General features: G+C 43.7%; 1 pseudogene; it reads left to right on the top strand.

The window, feature by feature from the left end:
• Nucleotides 1-4,376: 4,376 nt before the first annotated feature.
• LOC119350962 lies at nucleotides 4,377-6,066 on the top strand (annotated as a pseudogene).
• Nucleotides 6,067-11,704: the final 5,638 nt, after the last annotated feature.

Raw genomic sequence — 11,704 nt, 5'->3', positions numbered from 1 at the left:
CGAGGTGTATGCTCTAACTTGGCAGGGTTATCACTACAAGACATATGTCAACTTATGACCTTCTGTCAGTGACCCTGGAAGAATTGGTCATAAATCTATGACCATTTTAGACCAATTGGTCAAAAGCTGTTCAGGGGGCTCCAAACCCTAAACCATTGCGACCATTTTGGTCAGAAAGGTCATACTTTCCTTACACGAAATGGTCATAAAGCAGATAGCACTAGTCCGCTGCTTTATTTCTAGCTGATCATGACCAATATAGATGGTCATAACCTTGTCAATTGTGGTGGATTGGTATGACTTGGCGCCACCTCATCAGTTTTGCCTATGTGTCATGTCTATTTTTGCCCTAGGTTGTGAAGCAACCTATATTTTTGTCATTCCTAAAATTCCCAAAAAAAATCTCATAAATTCTTTGGGTCATATCTTCGTCAAATATGTAAAAATACTTCCTTTCCTAGTTCAAAAATAATTCAACAATATTCATTTTCCTATTTTGTTCACAACATCACTTTATGAAGGAAGTGCTATTTCTATATTCTTGATTGCCCTCGGAATTCTTGGGCACTCTTCCCTATCCAAATTATTGCCGCATGACAAAAATCAGCTCCATTTGCCTGGCAAATCTTGCTCGGCAAATTTCCAAAGTTTTTGTCCACCTAGAAGCATTGTGAAGGAAGTACCCTTTTTATATATCCAAATGACATGAAATTTATACAGTTCCTTCATATGCCCAAACTATCACCCTCCTCCAAATTGTAGCTCGGGCAAATTATCTATGTGAGCCCAGGTTCAATTTATATTTTATGGCCAGATTGGCACGTTGCAAAGCAAGTGTTATCTAGACCCCTCCTATTAACCTCAAACTCTTTGGGTACTCTTCCATACCCAAATCATTGCCACATGATAATATTCAGCTCCATTTTCCTAGTAAATCTTTCTCAGGAAATTTCCAAAGTTTCTACCTCGAGAGAAGCTTTGTGAAGTAAGTACTATCTAGGCTTACCCAAATGATCTGAAAATCTACCAAGGCATAACCATACCTATGTAACTTACCTACACCAAATTTGAGCTCATTTCATTCATCCAATTTCTCTCACTAGTTTTCCCAAGTTTCTGTCCATAGAAGAGCATTGTGAAGGAAGTACCACTTTGGCATGTCCAAATGGTATCAGTTTCTACGGTGCTTGCCAATCCCCAAATAATCATCCTCCACCAAATTTCAGCTCAATCCATTCATTATTTTGAGCCCAGCTTCAACATTCATATTTCTGTCCAGTGTGGTACTTTGCAAAGCAAGTACCACCTAGGATCCCCCTTTTGATCTGAAAATTTGCGTAGACATTCTTCTTAGTAGATGATCATCCTCACCAAAAACTCACGCCCATTGGCCATGTGCATTTCCCGTACCACTAATCAAACACTTGGCTGCTAATTCATGTTTGAGCATCGATCGGTCTCCTCGTGAGAATCTTATGTTGTAATTTTCTTCCTAGAACCTACCTGGGGAGTGCCCAACCCACTAGACATGCCTAGGCTTCCCAGAACACATGGCACCTCACGGTCACGCGGTGACCACGCGTCGGGCATGCGAGTTTACGCGCTCTAGAGTTGGGGGCCTTGGCCACCGCCCAAACCTCGACGTATCACCATCAAACCGTGTATTTATGATTAAATAGGTACTTATGTAACTATAAATGATTTTTGAAAAAAAATAAATAGTAAACTATGAGGCAGCTGCAGTTCAAATTTGACCCGCTTCCTACTGAATCGGCGGGAATTTGTCTTTTTCACCAGAGGTGGATCAAAACTTTTGACGCCCGACAATTTTGTCAATTGTGCATTAAATATGGCCTAGTATTTTATAAAAATGATTTGGTCCAATTTTGCAACAATTATTTGGGAGGTCCTTCACAAAAAAACCTCCTTTGGGGCACTCGAAAAATGGAAAATGGTTTTTTCGTCCAAAGAAAATGAAAACTTCCTGAGGAAACATTGTTTGCCATTCAATTATACACCCTTGTGCACAATATGGGATCATTTGAACAAATTATGCCATGAATGTGGCCATAAGATTGATCATTTGGCTTGAAAGCCATTGATATCCACACGTGATAGCTCGATTTTGAGAACACTTTTTTAAAATAATTGCCGTATTACAAGTTTGTTATTTTTCCTGGGAACTTGGCCACATATAATGACACAATGCGAAGGTTTCCCAATTTTTTGATTTTTTTTGAATTTTTTATGCCCGTTTCAAAATGCGGTCAAAACGGCGGGAATGACCGTTCCTAGCTAGTGGTTGAATCTTGAGTTTTTTTGGTGTTTATCTGATTAAATAGGTACTTATGTACCTATAAATGATTTTTGGAAAAAATAAATAGCAAACTATGAGGCAGCTGTAGTTCAAATTTGACCCGCTTCCAACTGAATCCACGGAAATTTGTCTTTTTCACGAGAGGTGGATCAAAACTTTTTACACCCAACCATTTTGTCAATTATGCATTAAATATGTCCTAGTAATTTATAAAATTGATTTCGTCCAATTTTGCAACAATTATTTGGGAGGTCCTTCACAAAAAACCTCCTTTTGGGCACTCGAAAAATGAAAAATTGATTTTTCAAACAAAGAAAATGAAAACTCCCTTAGGAAACATTGTTTGCCATTCCAACATGCACCCTTGTGCACAATATGAGATCATTTGAACAAACTATGCCATGAATGTGGCAATAAGATTGATCATTTGGCTTGAAAACCCTAAATCTTCACGCGTGATAGCTCATTTCTGAGAACACATTTTTAAAATAATTGCCGTATTATAAGTTTATTATTTTTCCTGGAAACCTGGTCACATATAATGACACAATGCAAAGGTTTCCCAATTTTTTGATTTTTTTGAATTTTTTATGCCCGTTTCAAAATGCGGTCAAAACCGCGGGCATGACCGTTCCTAGCTAGTGGTTGAATCTTGGAATTTTTTTGGTGTTTCTCTGATTAAATAGATACTTATGTACCTAGAAATGATTTTTGGAAAAAATAAAGAGCAAACTATGAGGCAGCTGCAGTTCAAATTTGACCGGCTATCAACTGAATTGGCAGGAATTTGTCTTTTTCACTAGAGGTGGATCAAAACTTTTGACACCCAACCATTTGGTCAATTGTGAATCAAATATGTCCTAGTATTTTAGAAAAATGTTTTGGTCCAATTTTGCAACAAATATATGGTAGATCCTTCACAAAAAGAACTCAATTCGGGCACTCGGAAAATGGAAAATGGATTTTCCGTGCAAAGAAAATGAAAACTTCCTTAGGCAACATTGTTTGCCATTCCAATATGCACCCTTGTGCACAATATGAGATCATTTGAACAAACTATGTCACGAATGTGGCCATAAGATTGATCATTTGGCTTGAAAGCCATTGATCTCCACACGTGATAGCTCGTTTCTGAGAACTTTTTTTAAATAACTGCCGTATTACAAGTTTGTTATTTTTCCAGGGAACTTGGCCACATATAATGACACAATGCGAAGGTTTCCCAATTTTTTGATTTTTTTTGAATTTTTTATGCCCGTTTCAAAATGTGGTCAAAACGACGGGAATGACCGTTCCTAGCTAGTGGTTGAATCTTGGAATTTTTTTGGTGTTTCTCTGATTAAATAGGTACTTATATACCTAGAAATGACTTTTGGAAAAAATAAATAGCAAACTATGAGGCAGCTGTAGTTCAAATTTGACCCGCTTCCAGCTGAATCGGCGGAAATTTGTCTTTTTCACGAGAGGTGGTTCGAAAATTTTGACACCCAACCATTTTGTAAATCGTGCATTATACATGGCCTACTATTTTATAAAAAATGATTTGGTCCAATATTGCAACAAATATATGGTAGGTCCTTCACAAAAAAACTCATTTTGGGCACTTGAAAAATAGAAAATGAATTTTTAGTCAACTACGACCAATTTTTTAGTTAACTATGACCAATTTAGATGGTCATGACATGGTACGCGTGTATTGCATTTTGATTGGTCCGTGGGCATTTCACGCGGATCATGGATGGATCACCGTCAGATGCTCCCGGATCCAACGGTTGTCCTCACCCGAAGCCCACCTAAGCCGAAACCCTAGATCTCATGAGTCCTCTACACATTTTCCATCCACCCTCCCCCCCCGCCGCCTCCTTTCTTTCTCCCCTCGCTCTATTCTCCTTCCTTTCTCCCCTCCCCTGCACCACCCGCCCCTCTGCCACTCGCGCGCGCCCCTCACCTCGTCCGAGACCGCCGGAGACCCCCACCCTCTCCTCTACCCCACCACCGCCGGCGCCCCCACCTTTTGCTTCTTTCCCAAGCAGCCGAAACCCTAGCCCGCCGCGCAGCCATGGCGACCGAGCTCTGGATCCGCGGGCTAGAGGTGCAGCATCGGATCCGGTCCAGGGCGCAGCCATCATGCAGCACCACCACCAGCTGGACCAGTGGCTCGCCGGCGGCGTGGGTGGGGTGCTTCGCCAGACAAAGTATGCCCCTGCCTCCCCGTGCCCGACCGCTCGCTCTACCTCAACCTCTCCGTCTTGTAGGACCTGCGCGGCTGCCTCCAGGACCGCGTCTTCGCGCTCGACGAGGACCTCCACGCCGCCGCCCAATGCATCTCCCTCCTCAGGGTCAGTCCGCCCCCCTTCCCCCCTCCCCCGTCCATTCTGCTGTGGCGGTTACTCGCACACTATACCTGTTCGCCAGAATGCCTGATGGATCGGAATGGCCCCGTGCCGTGCGTGCAGAACGAGTCGGCGATGAACGCGGAGGGGATCTGGCGCTGCGTGGAGGAGGAGGTCATGGCGGCCGCGCGCGACCAGCTCGCCGCCCAGCCAGGCTCGAGAAGGAGTGCGGCCTCTATGAGCGCGACCTCAAGCGCGCCATGGAGTCATGTGACGAGCTCGCCTGGGAGAGCGACGACCTACGCAAGCGCCTCAGGGACGCCCCCGACGTCAGTAACATCACCACACCCCGTATCCCTTTCCTCGCTCATATTATCAGTCGATTTCATGCTTGATGGCTCCTGTTATCCACTGATTGCTACATTATGGATATGATTTACTGTATGCTCTTGTGTGCTCTCCCATTGGGAAAGGAAAATTAGTTAGTTGTGTCAGTTGATGACTAATTATATCTTCCACGGGTTTTAATCACTTGATGCATATTCAGTTTGACTAGTTGGTCTTGTTACATTGTTTGTTTTTGGTCTGTCAACGGTAGTAGAGCTCCATCACCTTCAATCAGGTGATTTGGTGTTGGATCAACTGTAGAGCTCCATCACCATCATTGAACACTCTGCTTGCTTGCATGATACTCCTGTATGCTACTGCGGTGGCTGCTTTGTATAATTACTAGTGCAGTGCTGTTTAACCAACCTGGTCCTCCAAAATTCATCTTACTCACGCGCAGCTTACTGAACAAGTGCAAGTGCCGCAGAGGGACAAGAAGATACTCAAGACCAACCTAAAAAAATCAGAGGAGGTAACATGTTATCTCACTCTTGTACTTGCAACACCTATGTTCTGTACCTGCAACTTATCGCCCTCTCAGTGAACATTGCTTCATGCAACACTAATGTAGTCTTCACAGTTTGAAGTTTCTTTTGCATGTTTAATTCAAGGTTAAGTTATTCGAGGAGAAAAGAGCTGTTGACGAAGCCAACAAGACGCTATTGTGCTTATTGGAGAAGGAGCAGAAACATCGGTCCGAAAGGAAGCACTCCGCCAGCAATTCCACCAAGGTAAAAGCACCAACCAACCCAACCATAAAAGCTCAAGTGTTTACTGATTTAATTTAGTCTGGTACACACACAGCACAGGCAGTACAACTGTTAGGTGAAACCTGAATTACCCTACTATCTGGCTACCTTGACTACATTAACAATGTCATTCTTGGTGCTGCAGCAGAAGCGCAAGTCGTCGAGCCTGAAGGACACGAGCCCGCCTGGCCTAGCCATCGATTTCAACAACACAGGCGCATGCAGCCAAACTCCCCAGACTGTAGGGTGCACAAGAAGTGAACCCAGCCGGTTGTCCTAACATTCTCTTCTAGGTAGCTTGAACTGAAGTGAACTGAACAATCCACCCTTATGCATCTGGCTGCTTGCCTCATCTGACTAACTTGCTGGGTTAATTTGGTTGGTTCTTGTTGGTAGAACCTCAGTCATGTAGCCTGCATTTTCCATTTTCCTCTTCCTATTGGTAGCTGCCTATGTCTATCATGATCCTTTCATGAGAAAAATTAGGAGTGTTACCTTGGTAACGCCACACATCCCGTCTCCTTTCCCCCCTGCAATCTAGTCTAGTTTAAAATATACATTTCCTTGTCTGCTCTTGTGAGCTCTTCCCATTAGGAAACTTGGCTAGCTGCCCATATCATTTGATGAACTATACTATTATCCACTACTTTTAATCAGCTGATGATGCATATTAAGTTTGGCTGATTTTGTTACATACATACATGACTTTGTTTTGGTCTGGCAACTCAACTGTGATGCCATTGCTGCTGCTCTGTAGAACTTCTGTATGTTCAGAGCATGCATCCTAATTGTCAATCTCGAGAATGCACTTCCATATGTTTTTGATGTCAAACACTTATGCATGACTAATGGTTAAGTTGGTACAATTTCTTTAGTAGATAAGCTTGGAAACTTAGACTACAGATGTAGCGACCCGACCCGAATGGGTCAAGACTCTGTGCTTACGTGTCATCCCTGGATCGGTATGCTGACACACACAGTACTCGAAGGATTTATAACAGAGGTAAATCACATGTATAAAGTAAGGTAAATACTATTACCTCAATCCATATAGCGGAAGCAACAAGGTTGTGGATTCCCATCAACACCAACGGCAAAGTTGAGTGTAGAAATCGTAACCCTAACGTATCACTTACTCGTCGTAAGATAACCTGCAACATAAGACGTTGCAGCTCAAAACGGGTCAGTACATTGAATGTACTGGCAAATTCACACCATAGAGAATGATGAACAATGGCTATCACTACATGCATATTTGGCTGGTGGAAAAGCTCTATGGTTATAAGGTTTTTTGCGTAAAGACAATTTTTCCCTACTGCAAAGGAATAAATTTATTTAACTATCATGGTGGTTGTTGAACATTGAGAATGGTTGACAGCATTCTCAATCCCAATTAAAAATAATTAAAACCCAACAACATTAATTAGAAGTAACATGATGAGATTCACATGATATTCAAGTACTAGATACTCAAGTTGTCCATAACCGGGGACACGGCTAATCATGATTAGTTTGTACACTCTGCAGAGGTTTGCGCACTTTTCCCCACATGACTCGATCGCCTCCGTTTGTTTTCTCGCACTACACGGTGTTTGAGAAACGGATGACCGAGACATAGTCTTTCAGAAGCGCTAGCACCTTACATGTGGGGTAGACCGTACCACCTACAACCCCTACATCTGCTAGTCCACCCCGTAAGAGTTTGCACAACTTAGTCAACTATGCCAGAGCCCATAGTAGCATGTGGCTGCACACGGAAATTTCTAGCATGAATTTTCTTATGATCCCTTTGAGCCTGGGTGGCGGTCCAAAAAAAAACAGGCAAGTCCTGATAGACATCAGGTGCCTCAATCCACCCAGATGTGTGTTTAAGTTGCCACCTTAGATAAACCATTAAAATTATCAACTCACATCTGTCATGGATATCACTCACCCAATGCACGTCTACTAGCATAGCATGGCATAATAAGCAAACGTAGAAGTAACTCCCAAGGGTTTGATTATGAACAGGTAATAGGTACTACCTCATCTACTTCCCATCCCACAGTTTAATTAGATCCTAATCATGCAATGTGTGAGGATTGATCTAATGCAATAAAACTGGGTTGTAGAAAAGGTATGATCAAAGTGTGAACTTGCCTGCAATGTAGATGAAGATGATTCGCACTTAAAACTCTTGATAGATCTACTCGTCACACTCCGGTCAATCTATCGTAAGCAAGCAATAGTAACCACACAATAAGTACTCATCTAATGCACAAGTCAAACTCGAACGAGAGAACGAACCAGAAGGTTCAACTTAAGAACTCCGGTTGCAAAGAAAGAAAGAAAGAACCGAACAAAGAAACGGAAAACAAACGGCGGAAGAAAACAACTCGGTTCTAGCAAGTTGAAACTAGGTCAAATTTTACCGGGGCAAAAACTTGTTTAAGTTGATTAGACGGAACGGCGGTTTCGAAACGAAACTCCAGGCGCTTGAATCACCTAATTCCGATAAACGGGCGAGAAGATAAACTAGAACGAAGATCGGATCTGAGATCACGATCGCGGAATAAATCCGACGAAAAGAAAGAGACGAACGGTTAAACGAACGGGCGTCGTTAACCGGGAATAATCGGTGATCACGTTCGTTGAGACGAACGGTCCGAAAGAAGAATGAAAACCGATCTAGGGTTTTCAGAAAAGAAACCGAAAAAGAAAACATAAAACCGATCAAGGGTTTCAGAAAAGAAACCGTAACGAAGAATCGGAGAGAAAAACCGGAAAAGAAAACCGAAACGGTTTCTTTTAAAAGAACCGAACCGCGGGGAAGAAAAAGAGAGGCGCGGGGCTACCTCCGGCGAGGCGGGGCGAACGGTGGCGACGGCGGCGTGCTAGGGCGGCGGCGGCGGCGCTATAGGGGCGGCGGCGGCGGGTGAGGGGCGCGGGGTGGGGCGCGGCTTGGGGAGGCGGCAGCGTGGGCGAGGTGCGGCGGCGGCGCTAGGGCACAAGGGCGGCGGCACGGCGTGGGCAAGGTGCGGCGGTGCGGGTGTGGGGTGGCGCGGCGGTGGTCTAGGGCGCGGGGTGTGGTGCGGTGGAGGGCTTGGGGCTTGATTTGATGGGTTTAGAGGGGGGGTGCTTGGGTATTTATATTGGGGAGGGGGGGTTTACTTGGGGTAGGGGACAAGAATTAGACTAGGAATAGGAATAACGAAATAAGGAAAAAGGGGAAAGGGGCGCCCTAGAATCCTTTTAGGATTCGATACAGGAGCAAGAGGCGGTGACCGGCTCCCTTCGCTGGCTCCTGGCGCGCGCGAGGCTGGGGCGCAGCGGCCTGGCCTGGGCCTTGGTCCAGTTGTGTTTTTTTTTGACTGATTTCGCGCGAAGAAAAACAAAAAAAATAAACTAAACGGACTCCAAAATTCCAAAAGTAAATTTTTCCCGACTCCTAAAAATGAGACGAACAAAATGAACTTTTCTCCGGACCTAAAATGCAATTTTCGAAAACGTGCATTTTTCCCTGTCCGAATAAAATGCAAACAAAACTCCAGCAAAACCAAAATTGATCTATTTATTAAATCTTCATTTTTCCTATATTTTGGGAAAGTCATATTATTCCCTCTCTCATATTTTGATATCGGAAAAATAATTGAAGATGAAATAAATAAATCAAATGATCCTCTTTTCAAATTCGAGAAAACTCTCAAATATGAAAATAACGAAATCTCCAACTCTCTCCGAAGGTCCTTGAGTTGCGTGAAATTTCTAGGATCGGGAAAAATGCAAGAAAATAAGATATGCATGATGATCTAATGTATAACATTCCAAATTGAAAATTTGGGATGTCTTGTAGCGACCCGACCCGAATGGGTCAAGTCTCTGTGCTTACGTGTCATCCCTGGATCGGTATGCTGACACACAAAGTACTCGAAGGATTTATAACAGAGGTAAATCACATGTATAAAGTAACGTAAATACTATTACCTCAATCCATATAGCGGAAGCAACAAGGTTGTGGATTCCCATCAACACAACGGCAAAGTTGAGTGTAGAAATCGTAACCCTAATGTATCACTTACTCGTCGTAAGATAACCTGCAACATAAGACGTTGCAGCCCGAAACGGGTCAGTACATTGAATGTACTGGCAAATTCACACCATAGAGAATGATGAACAATGGCTATCACTACATGCATATTTGGCTGGTGGAAAAGCTCTATGGTTATAAGGTTTTTTGCGTAAAGCCAATTTTTCCCTACTGCAAAGGAATAAATTTATTTAACTATCATGGTGGTTGTTGAACATTGAGAATGGTTGACAGCATTCTCAATCCCAATTAAAAATAATTAAAACCCAAAAACATTAATTAGAAGTAACATGATGAGATTCACATGATATTCAAGTACTAGATACTCAAGTTGTCCATAACCGGGACACGGCTAATCATGATTAGTTTGTACACTCTGCAGAGGTTTGCGCACTTTTCCCCACATGACTCGATCGCCTCCGTTTGTTTTATCGCACTACACGGTGTTTGAGAAACGGATGACCGAGACATATTCTTTCAGAAGCGCTAGCACCTTACATGTGGGGTAGACCGTACCACCTACAACCCCTACATCTGCTAGTCCACCCCGTAAGAGTTCGCACAACTTAGTCGACTATGCCAGAGCCCATAATAGCATGTGGCTGCACACGGAAGTTTCTAGCATGAATTATCTTATGATCCCTTTGAGCCTGGGTGGCGGTCAAAAAAAAACAGGCAAGTCCTGATAGACATCAGGTGCCTCAATCCACCCAGATGTGTGTTTAAGTTGCCACCTTAGATAAACCATTAAAATTATCAACTCACATCTGTCATGGATATCACTCACCCAATCCACGTCTACTAGCATAGCATGGCATAATAAGCAAACATAGAAGTAACTCCCAAGGGTTTAATAATGAACAGGTAATAGGTACTACCTCATCTACTTCCCATCCCACAGTTTAATTAGATCCTAATCATGCAATGTGTGAGGATTGATCTAATGCAATAAAACTAGGTTGTAGAAAAGTTATGATCAAAGTGTGAACTTGCCTGCAATGTAGATGAAGATGATTCGCACTTAAAACTCTTGATAGATCTACTCGTCACACTCCGGTCAAACTATCGTAAGCAAGCAATAGTAACCACACAATAAGTACTCATCTAATGCAAAAGTCAAACTCGAACGAGAGAACGAACCAGAAGGTTCAACTTAAGAACTCCGGTTGCAAAGAAAGAAAGAAAGAACCGAACAAAGAAACGGAAAACAAACGGCGGAAGAAAACAACTCGGTTCTAGCAAGTTGAAACTAGGTCAAATTTTACCGGGACAAAAACTTCTTTAAGTTGATTAGACGGAACGGTGGTTTCGAAACGAAACTCCAGGCGCTTGAATCACCTGATTCCGATAAACGGGTGAGAAGATAAACTAGAACGAAGATCGGATCTGAGATCACGATCGCGGAATAAATCCGACGAAAAGAAAGAGACGAACGGTTAAACGAACGGGCGTCGTTAACCGGGAATAATCGGTGATCACGTTCGTTGAGACGAATGGTCCGAAAGAAGAACGAAAACCGATCTAGGGTTTTCGGAAAAGAAACCGAAAAAAAGGAAAACCGATCTAGGGTTTCGGAAAAGAAACCGAAACGAAGAATCGGAGAGAAAAACCGGAAAAAAAAACCGGAACGGTTTCTTTTAAAACAACCGAACCGCGGGGAAGAAAAAGAGAGGCGCGGGGCTACCTCCGGCGAGGTGGGGCAAACAGTGGCGATGGCGGCGTGCTAGGGCGGCGGCGGCGGCGCTATAGGGGTGGCGGCGGCGGGTGAGGGGCGCGGGGTGGGGCGCGGCTTGGGGAGGCGGCGGCGTGGGCGAGGTGTGGCGGCGGTGCTAGGGCACAAGGGCGGCGGCGC

Source organism: Triticum dicoccoides, chromosome 1A (assembly GCF_002162155.2).
Source record: "Triticum dicoccoides isolate Atlit2015 ecotype Zavitan chromosome 1A, WEW_v2.0, whole genome shotgun sequence".
In the NCBI taxonomy this organism is placed as follows: Eukaryota; Viridiplantae; Streptophyta; class Magnoliopsida; order Poales; family Poaceae; genus Triticum; species Triticum dicoccoides.
This window is presented reverse-complemented; position numbering and strand designations above follow the sequence as displayed.